This window comes from Carlito syrichta, unplaced genomic scaffold (assembly GCF_000164805.1).
Source record: "Carlito syrichta isolate Samal-C Ts95f unplaced genomic scaffold, Tarsius_syrichta-2.0.1 Scaffold304598, whole genome shotgun sequence".
Classification (NCBI taxonomy): Eukaryota; Metazoa; Chordata; class Mammalia; order Primates; family Tarsiidae; genus Carlito; species Carlito syrichta.
This window is the reverse complement of record NW_007248694.1, coordinates 991,286-1,002,633: the sequence shown is the minus strand read 5'-3', so window position 1 is coordinate 1,002,633 and position 11,348 is coordinate 991,286.

The window sequence follows — 11,348 nt, the reverse complement described above, 5'->3', positions numbered from 1 at the left end:
TTGGGGGCCGAATCAGGCCACGAGCCCCCTCAGTCTTCTGGAAGAAACTCAGAAGAACCCAATATAAATTTTAGAATTAGCTTATTCAATTCTATTTTAAAAACCTGTTGGGATTTTGGTTAGAATTACATTGAGTATATTTATCATTTTGGGGAGAAATAATATATTAATATATTAATTTTAAATCTTCTGATCTATGAACATGGTATATTTCTCCATTTATTGAGATCTTTGGTTTCCCTCATCATAGTTTTGTAATTTTCAGCATAATAATCTTGCACATATGGGGCCGGGAACGGTGGCTCATTCCTATAATCCCAACACTTTGGAAGGCTGAGGTGAGAGGATTGTCTGAGTCCACGGGTTTGAGACCAGCCGAGGCAATTTGGCAAGATCTCATCTCTACAATTAAAAAAAAAAAAACTTGCACATATCTTGTTAGATTTATCCTTAAGTATTGTATATTTCTTTTTGCTATCTGTAAATGGTAGGTTTTTTAAAATTTCCATTTCTTTTTTTTTCTTCCTTCCTTCCTTCCTTTCTCTTTCTTTCTTTCAGTTGTAGGGTACATGTGAGAATTTACTACATAGATAAGTTGCATGCAGGTGAGGTTTGACTTCTAGCAAGCCCTCTCTCCCCCTGGTGGTGGACATGGTACCCAATGGGTGGTTGTGTGCCCCGTATTCCTCCTCCCTCCCCCCATTAGCAGTGCTCAGAGTCAGTTGTTCCTGCCTTTGTGCTCATGTGCCCAATGTTTGGAGCCTGCTAATGAGTGAGAACATGCAGTATTCAGTGTTGTTGTTTTTTTTTCTGTGGCAGTATACTCAGAATGATGGTCTCTGGTTGCATCTATCTTGCTGCAAAGGACGTGATTTTGTTTTTCTTTATGACTACATAATATTCCATCATGTATATGTACCACATTTTCTTTATCCAGTCTACTTTTGATGGGCATCTGGATTGGTTTCATGTTTTTGCTATTATGAATAGTGCTGCAATCAACATATATGTGCAGGTGTGTTTTTTTGTAGAGTGATTTATGTTCCTCTGCACATATTCCCAGAATAGGGATTGCTAGATCATACAGTAGCTAAATTTTTAGCATTGTGAGAAAACCCCGCACTGCTTTCTACAGAGGTTGAACTAGCTTACATTCACACCAGCAGTGTAAAAGCGTTCCCTTTTCTCCATAGCCTCACCAACACCTATTGTATTTTGACATTTTAATGATAGCTATCCAGAACGGTGTGAGGTGATAACTTATTGTAATTTTGCTTTGCAACAAATTTCCATTTCTGATTGTTTATATATACAATTGATTTTTTATATCTTAACTTCATACCCTGCACTCTTGTTAAACTTATATAATAGTTCTAGTAGCTTTTTTTCTTTTTCTTTCTTTTTTTTTTGAATCAGAGTCTCATCCTATCACCCAGCCTGAAGTGCAGTGTCATGATCATGGCTCACTACAGTCTTGATCTGCTGGGCTCAGACCATCTTTCCACCTCAGCCTCCCGAGTAGATGGGACTATAGACATGTGACACCATGCCTGGCTAATTTTATTTTATTTTTTTTCTTTTTAAGGACAAGTTTTCACTTTGTTGCCCAGGCAGGTCTCGAACTCCTGGGTTCAAGCGATCCTCCTACCTTGGCCTCCCAAAGTGCTGGGATTACAGATAGGAGCAACCACACTCATCCTCTAGTAGCTTTAGCTACTTTGTATTTTTCTAGTAGGCAATCATGCTGGCTGTGAATACAGACAGTTGTATTTCTTCTTTTCCAATCTATATGCCTTGTATTTCTTTCTTTCTTTTTTCTTTTTTTTTAGTTGGGGCCTCAATCTGTTGCCCAGGCTGGAATGCAGTGGCAAAATCATAACTCACTGCAGCCTCAACCTCCTGGGCTCAGGTGATTCTTCCACCTCAGCCTCCATAGTAGCTAGGACAAAGGTGTGTGTCACCACACTTGGCTAATTTTGGTTTGTTTGTTTTTTTTTTTTTTTGTAGAGACAAGGTCTTACTATGTTGCCCAGGCTGGTCTTGAACTCCTGAGCTCAAGCAATCCTCCCACCTCTGCCTCCAAAGCGCTGGGATTACAAATGTGAATCACCCAGTCACTTTTTTCGTGCTTTACTGCTCTGGTTAGTGTCTTCAGTAAAAGACTGAATAGGAATGATAAGAGGAGACATTTTTCTTGTTCCCAATAATAAAGTGAAGTGAAATTCAGTGTTTTACTATAATTTTTTTTGAGCTGGCATCTCACTCTGTCACCCAGATTAGAGTGCAGTGGCACACACACAGCCACTGCAGCCTCAACCTGCTGGGCTCAGGCAATCCTTCCACCTCAGCCTTCCAAGTAGTTGGAGCTACAGGTGCACACCACCATACCAGTTAATTTTTTTTTTTTTAATTTATTGTAGAGACGAGGTCTTGCCATGTTGCCCAGGCTGGTCTCAAACCCCTGGGCTCCGGCAGTCCTCTCACCTCTGCCTTCCAAAGGGCTGGGATTACAGACATGGGCTACTATACCCAGCAAGTATAATATTAATCATAGTTTTTTTGTAAATGTCAAATGAATGTTGAATTTTGCCAAATGCTTCTGCTGCATCTATTAAAATAGTTGTATGATTTTATTACTTAGTCTGTTAATATGGTGAGTTACATTAATTTATTATATTGTATTGTATTGTATTGTATTGTATTTGTCAGAGTCTCACTCTGTTGCCCAGGCTAGAGTGCAGTGGCATGCTTGTGGCCACTGAAGCCTCAACCTGCTGGGCTCAGGCGATCCTTTCACCTTAGCCTTCCAAGTAACTGGAACCACAGGTATGCACCGCTACACCTAGCTAAATTTTTTTATTTATTGTAGAGACAAGCTGTCGCCAAGTTGCCCAGGCTAGTCTTGAATACCTTTTTTTTTTTTTTTTGAGTTGGAGTCTCACTCTGTCACCCAGGTTGGAGTGCAATGGCACACTCATGGTCACTGCAGCCTTGACCTACTGGGCTCAGGTGATCCTTCTGTCTCAACCTTCCAAGTAGCTGGAACCATAGACATGTGCCACCATGCCTGGCTAATTTTTTTGATTTATTGTAAACAAATTCTTGCCATGTTGCTCAGGCTGGTCTCAAACCCCTGAGCTCAGGCAATTCTCTTGCCTCCACCTCCCAAAGTGCTGGGACTACAGGCTTGAACCACTGAGCCCAGCACACCTAGTTAATTTTTAAAAGCATTTTTGTAGAGACAGGATCTTGCTGTATTGCTCAGGCTGCCTGGTCTCAAACTCCTGGGCTCGGGCAATCCTCTTGCCTCTGCCTCCCAGAGTGTTGGGATTATAGACGTAAGCCACTGTGCACAGCTAGAAAGAGTTTCTATAGAATTTACATTATTTTTTCTCTGAGGATAAGGAAGAATTCACCAGTGAAACCATTTGGGTCTGGAGTTTTCATTGCTGAAAGGTTCTTAACTACAGATTCAATTTATTTAATAGACTACTAATCAAATTATCTATTCTTATGTGAACTTTGGTAGTATATCATTTAAGAAATTTGTCTATTTCATCTGTTATTGCATTTATTGGCATAGAGTTGCTCATAATATTCTCTTATCTTTTTAATATATGTAGGCTGTGTAGTGATGTCCCTTTTTTTATTCTTTTTTTTTTTTTAGTCGGAGTCTCACTCTGTTACTCAGGCTGGAGTACAGTGGCACGCTCACGGTCACTAGAGTCTTGATCTGCTGGGCTCAGGTGATCCTTCTGTCTCAGCCTTCTAAGTAGATGGAACTACAGGTGGGCACTACTATGCCCGGCTTATTTTTTTATTTATTGTAGAGATGAGGTCTCACCAAGTTGCCCAAGCTGGTCTCAAACCCCTGAGCTCAGGCAGTCCTCTTACCTCAGCCTCCCAAAGTACTAGATTACAGGCTTGAGCCACCGCACTCAGCTTCCCTTTTTTATTCTTAATTTTAGTAGTTTGGGTCTTCTTCCTTGTTTTCCTTTATTGTCTGTCTATAAGTTTGCCAATTTTATTGATCTTTTCAAAGAACTAGCTTTAGGCTTTATCAATTTCTTTTATTATTTGGGTATTTTCAATTTCATCGATTTCTACTCATCTTTATTATTTTCTTTCTTCTGTTTGCTTTTGGTTTAATTTGCTTTTCCTTTTCTAGTTTCTCAAGATAGAAGCTTAGATTATTGATTTAAAACTTTTTATTTTTTAAGTTTGATGCCATACAATTTCCCCTAAGCACTGCTTTAAACTCTGTTCCACCAATTTTGCTGCATATTTTGTTTTAATTGTCATTCAAGTAAAAATATTTTACAGGCCAGCACAGTGGCTCATGCCCATAATCCTAGCACTTTGGGAGGCTAGAGTGGAGTTGAGCTCAGGAGTCAAGACTTGCCTGGGCAACACAGCGAGACCTTGTCTCTACAAAAAATTAAAACTAGCAGGGCATGGTGGTGTGCACCTGTGGTTACAGCGACACTGGAAACTAAGACAGATGGTGGAAAGATTTCTCAGGAATCCTTCCAGGCGTTCAAGGCTGTGGTGAGCCGTGATTGTGCCACTGCACTCCAGCCTGGGCAACAGAGTGAGACCCTGATTCAAAAAAAAAAAAAACCCAAATGAAACCCCAAAACAAAACTCTAGTTTCCTTTGTGACGTCCTCTTTGATCCATGGGTATTTTGAAGTGCTATTCATTTGTTCTATGGCCCAGAATGTAGTGTATCTTGACAAACGTTTCATGTACATTTGAATTGAATATAGATTTTGCTGTTGGTGGGTGGAATGTTAGAATGCTCTGTGAGTGTCAGTCAGGTCAAATTGTTTGATAGTGTTGTTCTATCAATTACTAAGAATTATGCTGAAGTCTCCAGCTAAAATTGTGATTTATCTGTTTCTTCTGTTCTATCAGTTTTTGTATCATGCACTTCAAAGCTCTGTCATTAGGTGTATATATACACATTTAGGATTACTACAACTTTTGAAAAATTAGCTCCTTTATTAAGCCTTTCTTTGTCCTTAATAATAATAGTTCTAGCTGGGCTTGGTGGCTCAGCCTGTAATCCCGCGCCTTTGGGAGGCTGAGGTGAGTGGATTGCCTAAGCCGAGGGGTTCGATACCCGCCTGGGCAGCAAGACCTCATCTCTACAATAAATCAAAAAATCAGCCGGGCGTGGTAACGCATGCCTGTAATTCTGGCTACTTGGAAGGCTGAGGCGGAAGGATCGCCAGAGCCCAGCAGGTTGAGGTTGCGGTGGCCGGGAGCGGCCACTGCACTCCAGTCTGGGCGACAGAGTGAGACTCCAACTCAAAAATAATAATAATAATAATAATAATAATAATAGTTCTGGGCTGGGCTCGGTGGCTCAGCCTGTAATCCCAGCACTTTGGGAGGCCAAGGCAAGTGGATTGCCTGAGCCCACGCATTCGAGACCAGCCTGGGCAAATTGGCAAGACCTCATCTCTACATTAAATAAAACATTAGCCGAGCGTGGTAGCACGCGTCTGTAGTTCCAGCTACTTGGAAGGCTGAGGCAGAAGGATCGTCTGAGCCCAGCAGGTCGAGGCTGCAGCAGAAAATGAGAGTGCCACTACACTCCAGCCTGTGAGACAGAGACTCCGACTCAAAAACAACAATAATAATAATAATAGTTCTGAAGTCTATTTGTTTAATATTAGTATAGCTATTTCACTTTCTTTTAATTCTTATTTGAATGGTATGTAGTTTTCTAGCTTTTAACTTTTTTTTCTAATTTTTAACCTACCTATGTATTTATATTTAAAATAGATTTATTGTAAACAGGTTATAGTTAAGTCTTTTTTTTTTTGAGTCAGAGCCTCGATCCTCCTGTCTCAGCCTTCCCAGTAGCTGGAACTACAAGCGTGCGCCACCACGCCCAGCTAATTTTGTGATTTATTGTAGAGACGAGGTCTCCCCAAGTTGCCCAGGCTGGTCTCGAACCTGTGGGCTCAGGCAATCCACTTGCCTCAGCCTCCCAAAGTGCAGGTATTACAGGCTGAGCCCCTCGCCTTGCCAGTCTTGCTTTCATAATCCAATCTGACAATTTCTCCCTCTCAATTGGGGTATTTATACTATTTTATTTTATTTTGTATTTATTTATTTTTTGAGTTAGAATCTCACTCTGTTGCCCAGGCTGGAGTGCAGTGGCATACTCACAGCCACCCCAGGGTCGACCTGCTGGGTGCCAGAGATCCTTCCACCTCAGTCTTCCAAGTAGCCGGAACTACAGGCGCGCACTACCACGCCCAGCTAATTTTGTTGTTGTAGAGACGAGGTCTCGCCAACTTGCCTGGGCTGGTCTCAAACCTGCGGGCTCAGGCAGTCAACTCACCTTGGCCTCCCAAAGTGCTGGGATTACAGGCTGAGCCACGGAGCCTGGCCAAACTCCTAGTCTCAGGCGATCCTCTCTTCCAAGGTGCTGGGATTATAGGCGTGAACTACTGCGCCAGCCTGTCACATGTCTTATTTGTTTCTATTTTCTCTTTTTTCCTGCCTTTTTCCATATTGAGTTTTTTTTAATGATTCCATTTTATCTCCATTATTGGCCTATTAGTTATATCTCTTTTTAAATTTTCAGTGGTTATCTAGGATATATAATGTATATATTTTATTTATCACAATCTTTTCTCAAATAATATACCATTTCCCAAATATTGTGAAAACCCTACAACAGTATACTCTGGTTTCTTCCTACCACCTTTTGTACTCTTATTGTTATGTGTTTCACTTTCAAATGTTAGAAATCTCATAAAATACATTGTTAACTACTTTTGCTTTAGCCGGCCAATTATTTTTTAAAGAGATTAAAAATAAAAATGCAGGCCGGTGGCGGTAGTTCACACCTATAATCCTGGCACCTTGGGAGGCCGAGGTGAGAGAATTGTCTGAGCCCACGGGTTAGAGACCATCCTGGGCGACTTCGTGACATCTCATGTCTACAATAAATAAATAAATATCAAGAAAAATTAGCCAGACGTGATGGCACATGCCGTAGTTCCAGCTACTTGGAAGGCTGAGGCAAGAGGCTCATTTGAGCCCAGCAGGTTGAGGCTGCAGTGTCTGTGAGCATGCCACTGCACTCCAGCCTGGGCGACAGAGTGAGACTCCAACTCAAAAAAAAAAGATAAATCTTTCTTTATATTTACCTTATATTTGTTACCATTTTCAGTACTCTTCATTTCTTTGTGTAGATTTCCCTCCCTTTGACATGAAGAACCTCCTTTACCTTTTTTCATCGTAGGTCTGTTGACTGGATTTTCCCAGCTCTGTTGACTCGTCAGCTTTCAGCCGCTCCTGCACACCAGTACTATAGTGGAACGCCTTCTCCACGCTCTCACACCTCCCCCTATGAAGGACTGCCTTTGCTTGTTACTTGGTACTATGCTCCTCAAGGAGTGGCATGGGTTTCTCTGTGGTCCTGATCCAACCTGTCCTAGGCAGGCTCTAAGCTGGAGCCTTCTCAGCTTGCCTGCCCCTCTTCTTTGTATTTTTGGTTGTCTGCAGTTAGCAGACCTCAACTTGGTATTGCTATAGGATCCTGAGCCCAGGATGATTTCTTGCTCCTCCTGGAAAGGTAGAGAGTTTTGCTTTTATCTCTCCCCCAGGTGCAGTGGGGCTGAACTTGTGTCATGGGGTGAGAGTGTTTCCTACCCACTCACCACTGCAGGCAGGTGGGTTTGCTTCTTTCTACTCCTCCCCAGAAGCAATAAATCTTTGCTGAGATGGGGCATGAGAAGGTTAGCTTCCCTTTCTCCAGACACCATTGCTTTGTTGAAAAGAAAAATCTTGTAGGACTTCACATTCATCCTTCAACAGCAGCCCAGCACCTGCACACCTTTGCCACTGCGGGGGCCTTCAGTGGTCTCCTGCTGTTGCCCACTTTCTTGTGAGAACCCACTGGAAGCCTATGAAACAGAGCTTGGAGTGAGTGCAGACTCCCCTTGTGTCTGGGCCCCAATCTATACCAACCTGACATGATAGCCCACACTTGGTCTTTAAAAGTTTGTTTAAATTTTAGCTGATTTCTTCTTACCCATTTGGATGGCAACCACCACTTTCCCCGAGCTTTGACAAAGATGACACAATGTGTGTGTCCATCACATTTTTGAGAGGCTTGTCTCTCTTTGAAATTCGACTGATTCGGTTGCCTTGTAACTTTAGCTCTCTGATAAGCTCAAGAAAAATTATGACTTCATACATTATCTGTCTTTTCCTTAGGGAGGGAGCAATGTTCATTGTCACTTTCTTCATTCCAGGTGAAAGTGGAAGCCTACAGTTTCTTTTTTTTTTTTTTTAAGTTGGAGTCTCACTCTGTCGTCCAGGCTGGAGTGCAATGGCATGCTCCCGGCCACCCCAACATCCACCTGCTGGGCTCAGGAGACCCTTCTACCTCAGCCTTCCAAGTAGCCGGAACTACAGATGCACGCTACCACGCCCAGCTAATTTTTTGAATTATTGTAGAGATGAGGTCTCGCTAAGTTGCTGTTCTCAAACCCATGGACTCAGGCAATCCCCTCACCTTGGTCTCCCAAAGTGCTGGGATTACAGGCTTGAGCCATCACACCAGGCCCTAAAGTTTCTTAAAACTTACTTTCTGTTTCTGAACAACATATCTTGGAAATCTTTTCATGGCAATAGTGAAGGATTCATATAGTAATTCAAGACCATTCTGGCCGCAATTGAGTACCTCACAAAGGAACACTGTCAAGAATAATTCCCAAATCTTCAAGGGTGGGTCCAACTGTTGCTACATCCCAGCGTTTGTGCCAGGCATTGTGGGGCAAAATATTTGTCCATTCACTCAATAAGTATTTACTGAGAGCATCTCGAGTACAGGTATCCAGCAGGGTAGCAGCTGGAGATTCTGTAGGCAGACATGATCCTGGCTTTCACTGTGCTCACAGTGTGGCAAGAGCAAAGAGTAAAAAAAAAAAAAAATTCATGACAGGTGTGGTAAGTTGTACAAAAGGGAAATAGAGGATGTTGTGGGAGAGTATGGCGAGAGAATCAATCAAGTCTTGTTCAAAAAAGGCCTTCCTGAAGAAGAGGCATTTCTGCTGAAAGCCAAAGAATGAGTAGGACTTAGGTAAAGAGAGGCGGTTTTCTAGTTACTATGGGTGCATATCAAATTCCTCCAAGCCTTATTGGTATAAACCAACCATGTATTACACTCATGAGTTCTCTGGGTCAGGAATTCAGACAAGACACCAAGGATAACTTGTTTCTGTAATGGCTGGGGTCTCAGCTGGAAGACTTAAAGGCTGACGCCTGGAATCCTAGAGAGACTTGTTCACTTATTCACCTGGGGTTGCTGCAGGCTGTTGGCTAGGGGGCCTCAGCACCTCTCCACATGACTTTCTTTAAGTGATCTCTCCATGTGTGCCACTTCGGGCTTCCTGTTGACTAGGTTCCCAGGGCAAACATCCCAAGAAAGTCAGGCAGAAGCAACATCAACTTTTATGGCCCAATTTCAGAAAACACTCAGCATTCCATCTACTACATTCTAGTTGTTGAGGCAGTCAAAAAGCCCCATTTCATTTCAAAGAGAGAGGAAACACACTCCATCTCTTGATGGGGGAATGGCAAGGTTCTGTGAAGAGCAGAAATATTGCTGTGGCCGTTTTTGGAAAACACAATCTGCCACAGTGGGAAGAGTGTTTCAGTGTGAGAGAATGCTTGAACAAAAATTTTCCAGTAGGAGAAGGCGGGGCCCATCTGAGGACATAAAAGGAGCCTAGTAAGGCTGGTATGTAGCCAAGAAAAAGAGACTGGTATAAGAAGAGGCTTTAGAGGTAGAAAACCAAAATCCTCATCCTTGCCCTTAAGGAGTATATCATCTCAACAACCATAGTACCTCTCTTCTGTTTAGTGCTTTACAAGCAACAAAGCGATGCCTCAGTTATTTCTTCATTTGTTTCAAAAACAATCCTGTGAGGGATTAGCCCTATTTTGCTCTATTTTACAGATGAAAAAGCTAAGCATCAGTGAGGTGAAGTGGAAGAAAACACAGTAGAGGGGGGCAGGGCTACTAATAGTGATTTTAGGCACCACACAGATAAATATCTTCCATGTTAACATCTTTTTTCAATAGAAAAGTATGTCCAAGACATCATACTCATGATTTCACTAATATTGTAGCTTGGAACAAATAAAATAAGTGAATTGATTTAAAGTGAACTTAAGGGGAATGATCAAATGAACAATTGTGTAAAAGGTCTGTGACTATGGTAATAATCATAAAGATGGAAGGCAAACGAGAATTTGAGGAATACTGGTAAAGGATTAAGCATGTGGGATCTGGAGCCAGAGCAAATCCTGGCTAGGTTCCAAAGGGAAACATTCTAACAAAGAGCCAGGCAAGTTTAGCTTCCCTGTGCCTCAGTTTTCTCATCTTTAAAATGAAAATAGGCCAGGTGCAGTGACTCATGTCTGTAATCCCTACACTTTGGGAGGTAGAGATAAGAGGATTACTTGAACCCAGCAATTTGAGACGAGCCTAGGCAGCATAGCAAGACCTTGTCTCTACAAAAAATAAAAAATTAGCCAGATGTGGTGGTCCCAGCTACTAGGGAGGCTGAGGCGGAAGGAGCATCTGAGCCCAGGAGGTCAAGGCTGCAGTGAGCCATGAGTGTGCCCCTACATTCTAGCTTGGGCAATAGAGTGAGATCCTGACTCAAAAAAAAAAAAATTGAGAAATAAGTAAATAAAGTAAATAAAAATAATTATATTACTTCCCTTCATAGCGCTATCGTGAAGAGTAAATTTAAAATTTGTAGCTGGGCTCGGTGGCTCAGCCTGTAATCCCGTGCCTTGGGAGGCTGAGGTGAGTGGATTGCCTGAGTCTGTGGGTTGGAGACCCGCCTGGGCAACTTGGTGAGGCCTCATCTTTACAATAAATCAAAAAATCAGCTGGGCGTGGTAGCACATGCCTGTAATTTCAGTTACTCGGAAGGTTAAGGTGGAAGGATCGCCGGAGTCCAGCAGGTCGAGGCTGCAGTGGCCAGGAGCGGCCACCGCACTCCAGTCTGGGCGACAGAGTGAGACTCCAACCTTATCGCAGCATAGTTCACAATAGCAAGAACCTGGAAGCAACCATGCTGTCCATCAAAAGAGGACTGGATTAAAAAACTGTGGTACATATACACAATGGAATACTACGCAGCCATAAAAAAGAACAAAATCATGAAATTTGCAGCAACCTGGATGGAACTAGAGTCTATAACACTGAGTGATCTCTCACAGAAACAAAGATCTGAGTATCACATGTTCTCACTCATATAGTGGACCTTGAACATTCAATGTAATACTATAAGAAAATGACAG